This window comes from Aquarana catesbeiana, linkage group LG01 (genome assembly GCF_042186555.1).
Source record: "Aquarana catesbeiana isolate 2022-GZ linkage group LG01, ASM4218655v1, whole genome shotgun sequence".
Classification (NCBI taxonomy): Eukaryota; Metazoa; Chordata; class Amphibia; order Anura; family Ranidae; genus Aquarana; species Aquarana catesbeiana.
This window is the reverse complement of record NC_133324.1, coordinates 662,692,625-662,712,312: the sequence shown is the minus strand read 5'-3', so window position 1 is coordinate 662,712,312 and position 19,688 is coordinate 662,692,625. Positions and strand designations below refer to the sequence as shown.

At 41.9% G+C, this 19,688-nt stretch overlaps 1 protein-coding gene across 1 annotated transcript in view; it reads right to left on the bottom strand.

Annotated features, from left to right (window-relative positions):
* The window catches only part of TET2 (tet methylcytosine dioxygenase 2), a 130,124-nt gene that overhangs the window by 36,421 nt on the left and 74,015 nt on the right, over positions 1-19,688 (bottom strand). The window lies entirely within an intron of this gene.

Genomic DNA, 19,688 nt, shown 5'->3' with positions numbered 1-19,688 from the left:
ATATGACTGCAAGGTAATTTTTTTTCTACAGACAATTTTATCATTACAGAAAAAAATACACCTTCAAAATGTGGCACAATAAAAATCAGAATACTGTGTTGAACTTTATAAGCAGTACTTTTTGATGAACATGTATAAGGGGGAATCCTATTGCAAGCCGTATGTATTAGTCTCCATTCACACTTCTGCGACTTGTGATGCAACTCTGGACATCAAAGTCGCATGACAAGTAATTTCCCATGTTTTCCAACGATAACCATTCTTATATGTGCGACTTAAAGTTGCAGCAACTTCAAAGTAGTTCATGCACTACTTTGGTCTGACTTTCGTGCAATTTGAAGGCCATAGACATCAATGTTAACCCTCAAAAGTTGTATGAAAGTCGTATCTGAATGTTATACAATGCAACAGTTGTCCATTATCACTGGTCAAAGTGGTATTCATGGTGCACCCATCCGAAGTTGCGTCAAAGTTGTACTCCAAAGTCGGCACAACTTTGGAGTCATGCAAGTGTGAATGGAGCCTAAACAGGACACGATCATTTGTGGTTTAGTTTGTAATAAATAAGTGGAAAAGAAAAGCATGTAAAAAAAAATGTAGGCACCTATGCATGTCTGTAATATTAAGGGTGAAACCTAAGGACATTTGCTTTTCAGGGCATGGACAATACATCTATGAAAGTCTGCAATATTAACACTCCCCCCAATCAAAACAAAAAAAAATGGCAGGATTTATCTGCCTACTGTGCTTACTCAAGGCAAAGAACAATTGCTTGCAGTTAAACAACAGTTTTATTGCCCTTAAGCGCAGCATTTAGCTCAAATGCATTTACAAAAAACACTAGCAGAGCAACAAGTAGTTCTTAAAGTTGATGCACAAATCAGTAAAGTATGTGTTGAAATTCAAATTGAAATCCAGCACATTTCTTGACTCAACATTGATAAATTGATAAAATTCTCAAAATTGATAACAATTTCAGGGACAGAGGCTACTTTTGATAAGGCACAGAAAGGGTAACAGTAACTCCATCACAACCCTTAACTGTGGGTTTATCCAAGGGTCACTTTCTCCTTTAAGCAATAGCCCCTTCAATTACTCCAGTATGCTTCTGCTTACACTGACATCCACAGCCTGGCCTTGAAGCCATCCGCAACACAGCTAACACACAACAAATGTCATTGATTGTTCTTGCCAAGATGCCCCATGCAAATGCTTGCCAACATTGTTTTCTGTCCAGCAGCAGCTAACACGTGTCCTTTTCCTGCTCTGTACCTGGTTAAAAAATGGTGTCAAAACATACACCGCATCCTTTTAAGTAACTGTGGCTGTAAGACTGGCACAAGCACAGGGATACTGCTAACCACACATATACATGCTCAATCACCTTCTCAAAAAGTGCACTGGGCACAGTGTCTACAGGTGAGCTGCCACAGGCTCACAAACATCCTAATGCCACTGACCATTAATTCAAGACCACAATCTATGAAACCCCCAAGTAACCCTAACTAATATACAGTTCATATTGTATAATGTGCTAGTTATCTAAAAACCCAGTTGTCCATTTACCATTCATCTGTGACATAAATGTGGGTCACAACGAAATCCACAGGGATAAAACACATTTTTTTTAATAAGGAACGCCCTACAAATATACAAACATTTTATAGTCCAGTTAAAGAAAAAATCATTAAGGCTGGGTTCACACGGCAGACAAATGCGGCTGACAGCATGGGTCCAGTGCGTCCCTGTTCTTCGTTTCAGGGACGAATCAGCCCGAATTTTTGCCTGAATTCAGACCTTAAACTGAGCCAAAGACACACAAGACCTCTGTGCAATTCGCTCCGCAGCTGCAATGGAGATGTGTGAACCGGCTTCATTGAGAGCCGGTCAAAATCTCCTGTCATGCAAATTGGATGCGGAGAAGCCCACATCCAGTTCGCACTAGTGTGAACCCAGCCTTGTGCCGCGTACACATGATCGGAAATTCCACGAGCAAAACTCAGATGAGAGCTTTTTGTCAGAAAATGCGACCGTGTGTATGCTCCATCAGTCTTTTGCTAGTGGAATTCCAGCCAGCAAAAGATTGAGAGCATGTTCTCTATTTTTCGTTCGGGAAAAGTTCCTATCCGAAAATGCGATCGTCTGTACAAATTCCGATGCGCAAAATTCCTACGCATGCTCGGAAACAATTCGATGCATGCTCGGAAGCATTGAACTTCATTTTCTAGGCTCGTTATAGTGTTGTACGTCACGGTCGAAAGGTCAGAGAACTTTTGTGTGACCGTGTGTATGCAAGGCAAGCTTGAGTGGAATTCCGTCGGAAAAAAAAATCCGCTTGTGTGTACGGGGCATTAGTCTTAAATTTACAGCTAGAATGACAAAAAAAAAAATCTGTTTTTCAAAAATCATCACATAGTCCTTTGAATATCAAACTGCCTTTTGAAAGTTATACACTGCAATTGGAGCATTAACATACTGCATAGTATCCTCAATCTGACATGCTAGGATTTGGAATTGTGAGCTGTAGGTGTTAATGAAGTAAAGAACACAAAAATGTAATGATGCACATTCATTGTCCAATAAGCAGACAGATGAAAATTGCTAAAAGAAATAGTAGCATTCACTTCATTGGTTAGGCATGTCAGAGATATGTAAATCACAAGGGAGGATGAGAATAATTAACTCTGTTTGCAAGTGAAAAAAATCATATATATTTAGGTATATTCATTTTGTATTTAGTTGTTTGGCTGGAGTTCTGCTTTAAGCAATAAGATTCCATATATTGGGCACATCTGCTTTAAAGCTGAATTTGGGGCATATGGGAGTTACAAAAATATTTTGGGTACCTTCATTTCATCTCTAAAATCACCTAGTTAGCATTCATACGGTATGAAGAATGCCAGTGTGGGGAGGACATGAAGGAGATCACTACACTACGGCCTGGTGACATAGCTTGCCATTAGTAGTTAGTGGCAGTAGCAATTCTCTGTTATGGAATAGGTTAAGAGTGATAACAGCAGTTTATAATAAGCCTATGGAATAACTGCCATATACATATAGACTTTTTTCCTTCAGCCTACAGACTCCTCCATACATGCTACACAACATGGATAGAAAAATCCCCCTCTGAAGCTACTGTATGTTGACAGTCAGCCCCGCCATCTGTCAAAATACTCAAAAAGTGACTGCCTCTGATTAAATGTAGGCCCTGTTCAGCAAACAATTTTCTACCTGGCTCGTTAATTTTTTAAATTGAGGGATGTCAAGCAGTTGGTGGCAAACATGGCCAACCACAGAGCGCATTTTGGCTGGTTTATCAGGAACCGACCAAAATTTGATTCTTTGGTGGCCAGCCTAAAGCCGGGTACACACTTGTAGTTTCAGCTTCGGGTACACACCAATAGTGTCAGCTTTGGTCAGAACCGCTGCACTAACCATGCTAAGGTAGCTCAGCAAACTCCTATTGAGTTCTGACAGGGTGATGCCCCCCCCCGCCAGAACACTCCGATCAGCGCTCTCTGCCACTGGCTGAGAGCGCTGATTGGGAGTTGGTTGGCTGCTGTTTTTCCAGCATACACGTCCGACATACACACGGGCCAAATGTCGGCCTTTTTTTTCGAACCGGCTGTTGTCTCCTGAAATTCGGCCTGTGTGTACCCAGCTTAAGCCACGTCTCACTTGAACGGTGCTGTCAGTTGGGCAGAGAGTGATTCATGTGTGGGTACTTCACCTTGCAGTTGCAGCATACTAGGGGATAGGTTGAAGAATAGTTTTGCTATAAGAGGAGGGTGAGGGACAACAATCAGGAAAACAATGGCACCCTGAAAGACACAGCATTCTAATAATGTCAGCAATGGTTCATATTCATTGCAGTTACATGATTTTCTTTGTGCCCAGAGTTGTTTGACATCTCCCAGATGACTTTTCTCTTAAAGATCTACAGTGTATTCCAGCCCTTCCCACTTCCAGCTGTTGTACGTAAAACAACAACAGGTGCTCACACCCTTGTTAAACCTGTATGAGTATAAAACAGGGCTTTGTTTAGCAGATTACATAGTTGTCTACTACATAGTGCAATTCTTATGGTTTTGATCACAGTCAAGTAAGTCCAAACCCAAAATAATAATTAATAATAACTAATAATAGTGGCAAATATTTGGTCAAAGCACAATGGGGGAGATTTACAAAAAAATCACCTATCGCACCTATTTTATGCTTTTCAGCATTTTTTTCTTTATTCAGTAATTATGAGAAATTTACAATCACACTTGCATCCCTGTGCAATGCTTTGTAAATACCCCCACATCAATTCGAAGCCTGATATTCTCACATGCACAATCTGATTTAATTATTAATTACATTTAGGAATAGCTTTACAAAAATCTCACCTTAGATTTTTTTTTTTTTTTTTTTTACAGAATTCAAGTAGAAGACCAGTCGAAGCCTATCTAAACTTAAACCTGCTCCCACCCCTATTCCAAGCCCTATACTAACTACCCTGTAAAGGAAAGATACCTATACTTACCTATTCAAAGGCGCTCTGGTCCGGTCCAATGATCTCCCCAGCGACCAGCTTCAGTGAAGAGGAGAGATTGCCGACAACAGCTGCAATGCCTAGGCAGTGACATCACCCATGGGCTTACTATGGAGCATCCGTTGTTGGCTGTCCCTCCTCTACATTGAAGCCGGCGCTGGAAGCCAATCATGTGACTGGTTTGAAATGCCATCAGAGTAGGTACAGTAAGTATAGACATCTTACCTTTATAGATTACATAGAACAGGGCTGAGAATAGGGGTAGGAGCAGGTTTAAGTTTAGATAGCATTTGACTGGACTTGTATTTTAAGTGCAATGTTCAGAAACCCATTGCAAAAAATCTACAATTTTACTGTTCTAAATTAAAAAAGTTATTGATTTATTACACCGGAAAAGTTACAGCCACAAATTTTCTCCCTCTACAGTAAAGTGTAACAATGACACTGAATGAAAGTGTAAGTAAACTCTAATGTCGCGTACACACGAGCGGACTTTATGGCAGACTTTGCCCGGCGGACGTGATCTCGTCGGACAATTCGATCTTGTGTGGGCTCCAGCGGACTCTGTTTTCTTAAAAGTTGGACGGACTTAGATTTGAAACATGTTTTAAATCTATCCGTCAAACTCGAGTCCGGTCGAAAAGTCAGCTAGTCTGTATGCTAGTTCGACGGACAAAAAGCCACGCTAGGGCAGCTATTGGCTGCTGGCTATGAACTTCCTTGTTTTAGTCCGGTCGTCTGTCATCACGTACGAATTCGACGGACTTTGGTGGATTGTGTGTAGGCAAGTCCATTCATTTGGAAAGTCCGTCATAAAGTCAGTCGAAAAGTCAGCCGGGCAAAGTCTGCCATAAAGTCCGCTCGTGTGTACGCGGCATAACAATGAACTCCTCTTTTGGTCTGTTACATTTGCCATTGAAAGCATTTTATATATGTTCAATAAACCCCCCAAAAATACCTGTTGATCCTGCCAGAAATGCATTATGTTAAAGGAAGCTACATCTAAAAAAAATATTTAGAAACAAACAAACCTCCTGTTGAAAAATTTCTGCTTGATCAACGCTGCAGGCTAAAGCTGGTTATTCAAGTCTCTGATTTCAATACTGCCAAAGTCGCTAACCTGGAACAGGCAAGTTAGAATTTTGGAGTGATGTCTGCATATTTGTTCCAAGTCTGTGATCCAGAAACTACTGGAGCCATTGGTTTAGCATGACAGCCAGGCAACTAACATTTTCAGAAGAAGAGTTTAACAATCGAAGCCCACATATTCCAGAGTTCAGTTTTTTTTTAAATAACTGGAATCCTTGCAATGTGCAAGGAAAAAACTTTCTGAGTAATCCTGGAGTTTAAGCCATCAATTGTCCATTGCAGGAGAGTTACTGACAACCAGGGCTTTTTTTTCCTTAAAGAATAAGTACAGGTACTCTCTCCACCCTTACCTACCTCTGAGCACCATCCCTTGTCTTCGTTCCCTATTCACCTACTAGTACCGCTCCTTTTAGAGAATACAGAGCCAAGTATCATTTTGTGGTAGTAATTTGTATAGAATTGGTTAATGATAATAGACCCCCCCAGTAACAGCAGATTCCCCTGGAAATAATAGATCTCTCCCAGCAACAATAGACCCTTTCCCTAGGAACAAAATGCACCCCCAGGAACAAAATTCACCCTCAGCAACACTAGATCCCTGCCAGCAAGGATAGATCTAACTAAGCAACAAAAGGCCACTGCTGGACACAATAGATTTCCCATCAGCCAGCATCAATAAAACCTCCCCCCTTAAAGGTGGATCCTCTCCAACAACATAAGAACCCCAGTGCAAAAATCCCTTGCCAGCAACAGTAGATCCCACCACAATGGTAGATCCCTCCAACAACAAGCTTGCTAAGGAACGTATGTAAAATAAATGTAATCCTGCCTTTTATTTAGAAACAACTACCAAAATTTTACAACACAAGGCAATGAAATGTCTGTCCATTTACACTAAGGTCATGAGGCTGTAAGGCTGCGCATAGACGAAGCAAATTTCTTTCCTGCAACCATGGGGGAAGCCATTTCCACCAGGAGAACACAGTGATTATTGCTAGCAACAGCCACTAGGAAAAATTATAGGGGAGGTTTCAGATACCATTTGCAGATCACTTACAGACTCCTTGAATCCAAAGGTAAAACAGCTTTCTCTCACACAGACCTATCAGCCGGTAGAAATTCTGGACAAGCCTCTCTCACAGACTTAGCAGCCAGTAGAACTCCTGGATAAGCCTCTCTCACAGCAGTCAGGAGCTAGTAGCCACGGTTTAGATTGTAGAATAGGATTCAGCTTCACAGTGTCAGAACCTTTAAGCCATCCGGCAACACTGTAAAACCGTCTACACACAATCGGACACTCCAGCAACAAAACCGTGGATTTTTTTCCAAAGGATGTTGGCTCAAACTTGTTTTGCATACACACGGTTACACAAATGTTGGCCAAAATACGTGATAATGCGGTGACGTACAACACTTACAACGAGCCGAGAAAAAGGAAGTTCAATAGCCAGTGTGGCTCATTCTGCCTAATTCAGAGCATGCGTGAACTTTTGTGCGACGGACTTGTGTACACACGATCTGACTTTCCGACAACAAATTTTGTTGTCAGAAAATTTGAGAACCTGCTCTCAAACATTTGTGTGCAGAAATTCTGACAGCAAATGTTCGATGGAGCATACACACGGTCGGACTTTCCGACAAAAAGCTCACATCGAACACTTCCCGTCGGAAAAATCTGATCGTGTGTACGGGGCATAAGAGTAGTTTAGGTATAGGTGCATCCTTCAAATGAGTTACCAGGCCCTCCTGAGAGACCAGCCTTCATCCTGGCTCTCTCCAGCAAGGGCCCTCCCCTGGATCTCCTCAGCTTGACTCGGCTTCTCCCACACAGGCAAGGCAGCCTGAGAACCACCACAGGATTAGTAGGCCCCAGACAGGCTTCTGGGCCTACTTGCAGAACTTACAGCAACACATCAACAGGCCAGGAGGGCCCAGAGGTAAGAGACGAGAAAAAGAACATTAATAAATAAATACCCCCTTCCCAGAATGCACAGCAGCCAGGAACCTCCTAATGGGCTGTTCTGGAAGAAGAATAATCTTTAAATAGCTCAACCTAGTTGTAATTCTCATACTGGCCTGTGGTACCAAGGACACCTACTAGCAACAGCAAGAAATGCACAACTCAATTAAGTTTAGAGCAGAACCAAATAAACTATACATTCAATCTGAGCTGTTTACAGCTCAGCCAAAAACTACATTTACACTATAGCCCAATTTTAGGAACAGGGGGCTACATGTCCAGAATTACAGTTGCCACAAAAGATACATTTTGTTAGGCCAATGACAAAATCTGTTAGCATATCTCCCAAATGTCCCTCATTTGTAGACAAGTCCCTCTGCCTCTCTTTCTTCCTCAATTGTCCTCCTGTTTGTTCTTATGTATTGACCACTATAAAAAAAAGTACTGTTTAAACTGATTGTAAAGTCTCGTTTTTTTCCTATAAAAATAACAAACATGTTATATTTACCTGCTCTGTTGCAGTGGCTTTGCACAGAGCAGCCCGGATCCTCCTCTTCTTGGGTCCCTCTTCTGTGATACTGGCCCCTCCCTCCTGTTGAGTGCCCCCACAGCAAGCAGCTTGCTATGGGGCACCCAAGCTGAGTCACAGCTCCCTGTGTCCATTCAGACACTGAGCCCCACCCTGGCCACGCCCCCTCTCTCCCCTGATTGGCTAGTTGACTTTGATTGACAGCAGTGAGAGCCAATTCAGCTAATCAGGAAGGAGAATCTTGGAAGGCTGAGAAACTCGTGGACATAACTGGACAGAGAGGGACCTCAGGTAAGTGTTAGGGGAGCTGCTGCACATAGAAGACTTTTTATCTTAAAGTGGAGTTCCACCCAAAAGTGGAACTTCCACTCATCGGATTCCTCCCCCCCTCCGGTGTCACAGTTGGCACCTTTCAGGGGGGAGGGGGGTGCAGATACCTGTATATTACAGGTATCTGTACCCACTTCCGGCATAGATAGCCGCAGGATCTGCGGTTATTTACGCCACATCCTGTTCCCCCCCGCTGTCTGCTGGGAAACACACGGGTCCCAGAGACAGCAGGGACCAGCCGTATTGCGCTGCGTGACTCGCGCATGCACAGTAGGGAACCGGGAAGTGAAGCCGCACGGCTTCACTTCCTGATTCCCTTCCCAAAGATGGAGGCAGCAGCACCCGAGGACCGAGAGACGGTTCGGCCTCGGGTGCCGACATCGCGGGCGCCCTGGACAGGTAAGTGTCCATGTTTTAAAAGTCAGCAGCTGCAGTATTTGTAGCTGCTGACTTTTAAAAAAAAAAATTTCGGCGGAGCTCCGCTTTAATTCAAAGAATGCATTAAGAAAAAACCTTCTGCCTTTGCAACCCCTTTAACTATGAAAAGTGTTACTTCACACTAGACATTACATCTATCCTCTAAATCAGGGGTCTCCAAACTTTCTAAAGAAAGGGCCAGTTTACTGTGCTTCAGACTTTAGGGGGGCCGGACTTTGTCCGGTGGGAGTAAACAATGCCTGATCTTTAGTATAAGGGGGAGAAATAGTTGATGTCAGTGGCAGGAATTATGCCCCATTATCGGTGTCAGTGGCAGGAATAATGGCTCAAGGGCCAGATAAAGGCAAGCAAATGGCCGCAGAGCCACAGTATGAAGACCACTGTTGTAAATGATTGCATTTTAAATTTTGAAAAGCAAATTAGGAAAAGTGGTAAGAAAAGCACTTGTGGGTTTAACTCAGGGGTAACCAAACTTTCTAAACAAAGGGCCAGTTTACTATTCTTCAGACTTTAGGGGGGCTGGACTGTGTTCAATGGGAGTATAAAAGGTCCAGATGTCAGTGGGAAGAAATAATGCCCCATCAGTTTCACTAGGCGTAATTCCATCTCTTCACTGGTATCAGTAGGAGGAATTGTGCCTCATCGTTGGTGTCACTGGGAGGAATTGTGCTCCATCATTGCTGTCACTGGGCCCCATTGTTGGTGTCTTTGGGAGAAATTGTGCCCCGTTGTTGGTGTTATTGTGAGGAATACCCCCATCATTGGTGTAATTGGGAGGAATTGTGTCCCTTCATTGGTGTCAGTGGGGGAGAATTGTGTCCCTTCATTGGTGTCAGTGGGGGGAATTATGGCCTATTGTTGGTATCAGTGGATGAAACAGTGCCCCAAAGACCAGGTAAAGGCAAGGAAAGGGCTGCATATGGCCCCTGGTCCACAGTATGGAGACCACTAGTTTAACTGATCCTTTTTTGCATATTATTCTGAGGCTTGAAGCTCCATAATGCTCAATAAACCAAATCCCATGCTTTTAAATGTCTGTTCACATTGAGGCATCTGTAGCTCAAAGCCTGAAGCTTGAAAAAGGTACATGAGCTACTTTTTGTGGAATGGAGCATTTTTGATCACATTGACTTCAACGGAAGCACGCATAAATAGAAATGCTTGTTGCGCATGTTTTTCAGGCACTCCCATAGAAAAGTCTGTGGGGCCAATACTGCCCAAAGAAGCTCATGTACAGCACTGTTCTCCTAAAAACATGCAAAAAAGCTTCATAATCATCTAACAAAAGCTACATTCAAGTTAGAATTAAACATGCAAAAAATGTCTCAAGATCACCTAACATAATCTACACTCAAGTGTGAATGGGGCCTTACGGTCCAAATCACAGGGGTTTTGGTAGCGGTGTGTCCATTGTTTACATACTTTGTGCTATAGGGTGTCCCTCTTTTTCATCTCAGAAAGTTGAGAGGTATGTATTAGCCCTGTAATATGCTTGGATCTGTCAAAACAAACAGCTAACATTTGGGGGCCTTCAAAAGCATAAAATACAATAATTAATAATATAATGCATACTTTTACATTAGCTTTCACTCACAATTTTTGCCTTTCATGCATGCATTTTGTTCTTATGATATGTAAACTAGGGAAGGAACATTTTGAAAAATGAAAATATCCAAATATCCAAAGCACAGTTTTAGATAAAACACACAAAAATGCATGATACATGCAATCTTATGCATTGTGATTTATGTTTAATTCACATTATAACAACAAAATATTGCAGCATGCAGAAATTTTTCAATTGCAGTGTAATGAAGTGAACTTGTTTCAATGAAATTACACATGAATTGCATTTTGTACTAAAAGAAGAAGCAGCTGGGAACAGAATGCTGGTTGCAGTCGGGTGTTGACTGGCCAGCAGACTGACAAAGCCAACAACTGTTGATAGACATGATTACTGCTATTATACATACAACTAATGACACCCTGCTACAAACACACACTGAGGTGGCTTTATTTATAAGTAATGAACCTGAAAATGCTTAATAACATACCTGCTGCATTAATAACTAGAATCCAGGTTCACTTCAGTGAACACGCTGCATGCTAAAGGGGTCTAAGAGATTGATGTTAAGCACGGGTGAGCTCAGGTTTATTGATACAAGATTTTAAACCCCCTGAGCTATCCTGCAAGGAAGCTGTCCAAGCGGACAGCCAATCATTGGTGGCAAAGGCATTCCCTGTCCCGCAGCCACACATATACCCGCTCCTTGTATACATGCGGTTGTGGGGTGGGGCATGCCCCTACTGCCTAGGATTAGCTATCCGCTTTGACAGTTTCCTGGTGGGACAGCTCAGTGGGTTTGCCCCCCCTCCCCCCCCACCCCCCGCACCCACTTAAACTCATCCCTAATGGTAAAGCAGAACTAAACCCATCAATTTAAATTTTCAAGAAACAGTTAGTTACAATCCTGGCACGTGACAGGAACTGTCACACTGGTTGTGCTCTCAACCAAGCTGTCAAACCATTAAATAGATGGTGTTACAATTGATCACATACATCATGCCATTTGGAGATCAAACAAAGGCTAAGATGGCAGCTTCCTTGGTTGAAAACGATAGGATGGTTTATTTCTGCTTTAAGGCAGAAGCAGCTAATCAGTGGCTCTGCTTTAGTCAGTGACCACATGACTGTCTCAGCATTGGTCACATGTCTGGTCACCAGGCAAAGCTCAGGTTGCAGGCAATAGTGGTATAGGGATGCTACTGCACGGTTTCAGAAGTATTTTAAAAAATAATTTTTGTATGGTTAGAGTTATGAGGAACTATGAAGAATTTCAAAAATATTAATCTTGTTGGTTGATTTTTTCTATTACCCAATTGTTAGAATAAACCTGGCTTACTAATAAACACGTCCCTAGTTCTTATAAGGAACTGTACATATATACCATATTTTAGCAGTACAGTGTGTATTGGGAACATACAATGGTAGAGCAGCAACTAGGGCTCCTCCAGATGTTCCTAAAGGTTCTTTTAGCAGCGACAGGTTGACATTTAACTTGATGGTGTCTGCATAGTTCCAGGACCAGCATCACTTGGCACAGCCAGTGGCATACTGCATTTTTTCCACTGGCATTTTTCCTCTCACTAAACATAGATATAAGGGGTACCTCTCTTGCTGACCATAATGTAAGAGTGCCCTTCTCCCACTGACTCCCACCTTCTCCCTCTTCCAATGGCCACTAATGTAAGGAGAACTTTTACTGAACACAAGGCAGGTAGGCATTTCTTTGCTGATCTCCAATGTAAGGGAGCCTGTCAATTTATTATTTAGACGTTGTTAATGCTTTTCATTTTGCAATTATGGACATGGATATGGGTGAGTGAGTTTGGGGTGGAGGAACTTGACTGGCCTGCAGAGAGTCCTGACCTCAACCCGATCGAACACCTTTGGGATGAATTAGAGTGGAGACTGTGAGCCAGACCTTCTCGTCAACATCAGTGCCTGACCTCATAAATGCGCTTCTGGAAGAATGGTCAAACATTCCCATAGACACATTCCTAAACCTTGTGGACAGCCTTCCCAGAAAAGTTGAAGCTGTTAAAGCTGCAAAGGGTGGGCCAACTCAATATTGAACCCTACAGACTAAGACTGGGATGCCAATAAAATTAATGTGCATGTAAGGGCAGGTGTCCAAATACTTTTGGTAATATAGTGTACAGTGGATATAAAAACTCTACACGCCCCTGTTCAAATGTCAGGTTTCTGTGATTTAAAAATGAGACAAAGATAAATCATTTCAGAATTCTTTCCACCTTTAATGTGACCTATAAACTGTACAACTCAGTTGAACAACAAACTGAAATCTTTTAGTTGGAGGGAAGTAAAATGAAAAAAATAAAATAATATGGTTGCATAAGTGTGCACGCCCTTAAACTAATACTTTTTTGAAGCACCTTTTGATTTTATTACAGAACTCAGTCTTTTTGAGTATGAGTTAGGTATGCACCGAAATTTCGGCCGCCAAAACATATCGTCCGAAAATGGTGTTTTTGGCACATTGCCGAAAGGAAAATCGTGCTGAAAATCGCACATGCGCAGTGAGGGTGGCTGCGTTGCTGGGTGCTGCCCATTGCAGGGTATCATCCTGGCTCAAGGTCCTGTCCTCCCCTCCCTCCTCTCCTCCCTCCTTCGCTCCTTGCAGAGCAGTGATCTCCCTATGTCAGGGAGCCGAATTGTCCGGCTGTAATAACAATGTCCCGCCTCTTGTGATTGACGGCACACTGATCCAATGCTGGGACATTGAATCAGTGTGATGTGTTAACAGGAGGCGAGACATTGTTACTGCGGCCCGGGCAATTCAAATGACACACCTTCTTCTGGTGAAGGAATTCCTTTGTTGATTTGGATGTATGCTTTGGGCCGTTGTCATGATGAAAGATGAAGCTCCTCTTCATGTTCAGATTTCTAGCAGAAGCCTGAAGGTTTTGTGCCAATATTGACTGGTATTTGGAACTGTTCATAATTCCTTCTACCTTGATAAAGACCCCTGTTCCAGCTGAAAAAAAAACAGCCCCAAAGCATGATGCTGCCACCACCATGCTTCACTGTGAGTGTTCTTTTGGTGATGTGCAATGTTGTTTTTGCGACAAACATATCTTTTGGAATTATGGCCAAATAGTTCAACCTTGGTTTCATCAGACCATAACACATTTTCCCACATGCTTTTAGGGAGACTTCAGATGTGTTTTTGTAAAGTTTAGCCAAGCTTGTTTGTTTTTCTTTGTAAGAAAAGGCTTCCGTCTTGCCACTCTACCCCATAGCCCAGACATATGAAGAATACAAGAGATTGTTGTCACATGTACCACACAGCCAGTACTTGCCTTATATTCCTGCAGCTCCTTTAATGTTGTTGTAGGCCTCTTGGCAGCCTCCCTGACCAGTTTTCTTCTCGTCTTTTCATCAATTTCAGAGGGATGTCCAGTTCTTGGTAATGTCACTGCCATATTTTCTCAACTTGATGATGACTGTATTCACTGTGTTCCATGGTATATCTAATGCCTTGGAAATTCTTTTGTACCCTTCTCCTGACTGATGCCTTTAACAATGAGATCCCTCTGATGTTTTGGAAGCTCTCTGCGGACCATGGCTATTGCTGTAGGATGCAACTAAGAAAATGTCAGGAAAGACCTACGAGAACAGCTGAACTTTATTTGAGGTTAATAGGAGGCACTTTAAATGATGGCAGGCGTACTGAGTCCTATTTAATATGAGTTTGAATGTGATTGCTTAATTCTAAACACTGCTACATCCCCGTTATAAGAGGGTGTGCACACTTATGCAACCACATTATTTTAGTTTTTTATTTTTACTTCCCCCCAAAAGATTTCAGTTTGTTTTTCAATGGAGTTGTATAGTTTATAGGTCACATTAAAGGTGTAAAAAGTTCTGAAATGATTTATCTTTGTTGCATTTTTTTTACATCACAGAAACCTGACATTTTAGCAGGGGTGTGTAGACTTTTTATATCCATTGTATATATACATTTACACACACACACGTATACCTTACTGATCTTGTTAATGTGCAGTGAATTGTATATACAAATTTCAGCAGGTGACCTTAAATACAGTATATTACAAAGGTTCCTCTGGGGTAAAAAGTTTGAGAAAGGCTGTTCTATATTCTCATACAACACTCTTGTGATACAAAATGGCTAGTCAAAGAATTATATTGCATTAGCTATTAAATCACAATAACTGTCACATAAACATTTGCTGTTTTCTGAGCATCCATAAACTAAACTTCATAGTTTAAGCTGTTTAACACACTATACTTACTTACTGATTCGGTCACAAGCCTGACATGTGATGAGAGCTCTGAAATGATGGAACTTTTATGCAGAACAATCGTTAAATTGCAAGCCGGCTAGGTTGTCCCATGTCCAGCTGATATGATTGAATAAGTGCATGCCTAGATATGTAAATAAATCCATGCTTTTTATTTTAGGAGGGGCTTCAATTATCTTCTGTCACTGGGCTTTTGTGGGAGATATTGGTTAGTTTGAACTAGTTCTAGACTATTATAAAATTACTGTCCACTCAGCAATTTCCTCATGTTCTGTATGAATATTGTTCATAAACGGTCCTCCATCTGAATAACTGCTAATACCAAATGTCTCTTTTTCTTATATAAAGCTATGTACACACAATCGGATTTTCCGACAACAAAACCGTGGATTTTTTATGTTGGCTCAAACTTGTCTTGCATACACATGGTCACACAAATGTTGTCGGAAATTCCGAACGTCAAGAACGCGGTGAAGTACAACACGTATGACGAGCCAAGAAAAATGAAGTTCAATAGCCAGTGCGGCCCTTCTGCTTGATTCCGAGCACGCATGGACTTTTGTGCATCGGAATTGTGTACACACGCTCAGAATTTCCGACAACAAGTCTTGTTGTCGGAAAATTTGAGAACCTGCTTTCAAACATTTGTTGGCGGAAATTCCGATAACTAATGTTCTATGGAGCATACACACGGTCGGACCGACAACAAGCTCACATCCAACATTTGTTGTTGGAAAATCCTATCGTGTGTACGGCCCATAGGTAGTAACTATATGTTACACAAAATGTAATTCTTTGGCACAGTAAGCCTCATTTATGCACGTGTCCAGCCTTCGTGACTTCTGTCTGCTGTACTGCACACACACTACCACATGAATGAGGTTACCTATGAGCACCCCTGTCACCGAACCACCAATGGACTGTTTATCTTTTTATTACTGTACCCCAGATGCCTTTCTGCTAAGCTCAGCCACATCCCTCTAAGCTCCAACCTCTTGTTTCTGTGTAATGGCTGGTGCGGAAAGTGGTAATGCCACTTCCAACATGGAAGAACCACCATTTATATATAACCTAGAACAAAGATGCTCTCCTAACTGTAATTGATTCTGTTTTTGAGCTGTTGGAGGAATATGTATTGTGCCGAAACTTTACAATTTTCAAGTCTCATTCAAAATAACAGTGCACCTTCACTGTTCAGAACCAGCAATTGCTGCTTTCTGCATCCACAACCATTTGGTGTCCCCTATTTTCTACTAGTAGTAGATCTGTTTGCTTAGAAACATCTCCAGCTACCTAACCAGATCTGGGTGCATGTGCCTTGTATAAAGAAAACAAAAGCCATTAGCCGAGATTACGGCTACTCCTGGCAGAAAAAAAAAACACCTCAGCATCCCAGGTGTTTGAAAAGAACCAAGTGCATCCACGTGAGGCTAGTATCTGCAGAGCCTACTTAAAGACCACCTGTTGCCGCTCTGCAAGGAAATTGTGGTGACTGAATCATCATCTAGGAAACCTCTTATGCACATAAATGATTTTAAGAAAATGACACACGCCATATCTCTACGGGAAAAAAATTGGTGACAAAGCACGCAAAACTATTTTTTCCTTCTGACAGGAACAGCAAACCTGTCCTCTTTATGCTTGATATTATATATTTTTTTATGACCTACATCAAGGAAAGGCAGCTTAAATACGTATATGTGCCAAAGCTCTTTAACCACTTGCCGATCTACTGCAGCAGGGTGGCTCTACTGCGTGAATCGCCGTACCGCCACGGCACTCCATGCAGTGGCTATAGCAGGCATGTGTGCGCGCCCGCAGCTCATCGTCTGTGCCGATTCGCCTGGTCGGCAGCCGTGATGTCTGCTGGCCACTCGCGATCACTCCACAGAGAGCCAGAACGAGGATCTGCCCGTGTAAACAAAGTGGATCCCCGTTCTGACAGGGGAGTAGAGAGAGATCGTCTGTTCCTAGTGATCAGGAACAGCGATTGACTCCCAGTCAGTCCACTCCCCCCACAGTTAGAGACATTACCTAGGACACACATTTAACCCCCTGATCACCCCCTAGTGTTAACCCCTTCCCTGCCAGTTTCATTTATACAGTGATCAGTGGCTGTTTTTAGCTCTGATCACTGTAATAATATCACTGGTCCCAAAAAAAAGTGTCAAAAGTGTCCGATCTGTATTGTGCAATGTTGCAGTCCCGCTAAATATCGCTGATCACCGCCATTACTAGAAAAAATAAATAATAATAAAGACACCAGAATTCTATCCCGTATTTTGTAATTGCTATAACTTTTGCGCAAACCAATCAATATACGCTTATTGCATTTTTTTTTTACCAAAAATATGCAGAAGAATACGTATTGGCCTAAAGTGATGAAGAAATTTGTTTTTTAAATTTTTTTGGGGGGGTATTTATTATAGCAAAAAGTAAAAAAATATTGTTTTTTTTTTTTCTAAATTGTCAGGTTTTTTTTGTTTATAGAGCAAAAAATACAAACCACAGAGGTGATCAAATACCACCAAAAGAAAGCTCTATTTGTGGGGAAAAAAGAACATCAATTTTGTTTGGGTACTATGTCACACGACTGCGCAATTGTCAGTTAAAGCGACACAGTGCTGTATCGCAAAAAATGGCCTGGTCATTTACATAGTTACATAGTCAGTCAGGTTGAAAAAAGACACAAGTCCATCCAGTTCAACCATAAAAAAAAAATATATCGTACAATCCAATATACCCAATTCTATGCCCACAGTTGATCCAGAGGAAGGCAAAAAACCCCAGCAGAGCATGCTCCAATTTGTTACAGCAGGGGAAAAAATTCCTTCCTGATCCCCCAAGAGGCAATCGGATTTTCCCTGGATCAACTTTACCTATAAATGTTAGTACCCAGAAGGGTCATTAAGGGGGTAAATCCTTCTGGGGCTGAAGTGGTTAAAAGATTCTGACAAGAATGAATACAAAATAAATAGTAAAACTAAACACTTGCACACCTTATATGTTAATCATCTATGTGCTTGTTGTACCTTTATTGCTCTTATGAAAACCGCTATCTTGGATCCCTGCACTAGACAATATTGAGGACATGAATTACCGGTACCCCCCCATCAATGCATGCACCATATATCTATTCAGAGCAGTTATTTAGCAGAGCCCAAAGGATTGCCTAATTTCACTCTCTGTCACCCACTGCTCTCCTGCATCCTGGGAAGGGCTGTCTTAATGCATGGGCACTCTTGGGCACTGCCCGGGAACCCAGGTGCATGAGGGCCTCATAATAATCTTGCCAACTGTCCTGGATTTTCCGGGACAGTCACGCTTTTTACTAATCTGTCCTGGAATGACCCTGTCCAGAGCAGTGTCCTGTAAACCTGTACTGTGCCCTCCTGATTCCAGTATTATGCCCTCCTGACCCCCCCTCTACTGTGCCCTTCTGCCCCCATACCCTTACTGTGCCCTTTGTGTTGATCAGTCTTTGATTTATGGCATGTTTTCTTGTTGTTTAAAATCTATTTTATTGAAGGTACTATTAAACGTGTTTAATTCTATCAACTATTTATACTTTAATTCTTGAAAGCAGGTGCATAAATTGGGGCAGGCTGGTAAGGACCCCACTGCATTACTTTGCCCAGGAGCCCATGATGCTATTAAGACAGCCCTAATCCTGGGTAAGGCAAGTATAAAGGGAGACAAGAGTAACCACTAAAAAGTTCCATAACACAAGTTTGCATATAATGCCTATAATGTGTAAATAATGACAAAATTTTGCATAAGGCATTAGTCAAGGCAGCTGTGGCTTTGAAATTGTAGTGTGGACTGAAGCTGAGACAGAACCTCTATCGGTTTAGCATTGCTGTGCACCTCAGTAGAGGGGCTAAAGGGCTGTGGTTGTGGTTGCATAAAGGCTACTGAAACTCAGAAGACAACATATTTACCATATTGAGTGTGCACATTTGTGCCATGTTTTCTTTGAACTGGTCACATAGTTTACTATTTTTTTTCTAATGTTCCTGCATTTAAATGTTAGGTATTTTCAAACAGTTGCTGCATATGGCATTTATAAATAGAAAAAATGTGTGTATATCGCGCTGACTTATATCTAGTAGCAGCCAGCACAACACTAAGACAAGTGTAAATCAAGGAATAAGTAAAAAGTGAAATTATGTGCAACGCTCAAAACATTGAAATACATATGTATACAAACTAATGTACACTGTGCAATTACCACAAAAACTAATAATAATGAAAATGAGATGTGAAATTCACACCCAAACTAAAGTCCATGTGCCATCATACAAAAGTTGTTTTAAAACATAAACATAGCAGTCTTTAAATAAATGGTAAAAACAAATTGTGTAACTAGAAGTGGGATTCCACGTGACATCAATGTTGAGGTGAGGACACAGACAATAGAACCATCACCGGTTAGTGAGGAGGCTTACCGGAGTGAGAGGACTCAAATGGGCATATGCTCAGTGAGTCAACAAGGCTTAGTGTGCAACCACCAAAATATGAGACCTTCACGTCTGGGTTCCAGATCAAGTTGTAAGGCAATCCAATTGGTCAAGAGATGTCACCAAGAAGCGGTCTTCAGAAGCAGCCAACTTGTCAGACCAAATCCTTTTAAGTGTTCAAAATAGCATGACCAAAAAAGAATATTTTGGTGGTTGCACCATAAGCCTTGTTGACTCACTGAGCATATGCCCATTTGAGTCCTCTCACTCCGGTAAGCTGCATTTGGCATTAAATGTGCATATGCTCTAAGACCCCTTTCACACTGGGTCATTTTGCAGGCGCTATTGCGCTAAAAATAGTGCCTGCAAACTGACCTGAAACAGCCGCTGCTGTGTCTCCAGTGTGAAAGCCTCTGGGCTTTCACACTGGAGAGGTGCGCTAGCAGGACGCTGAAAAAAGTCCTACTAGCAGCATCTTTAGAGCGGTGAAGGAGCGGT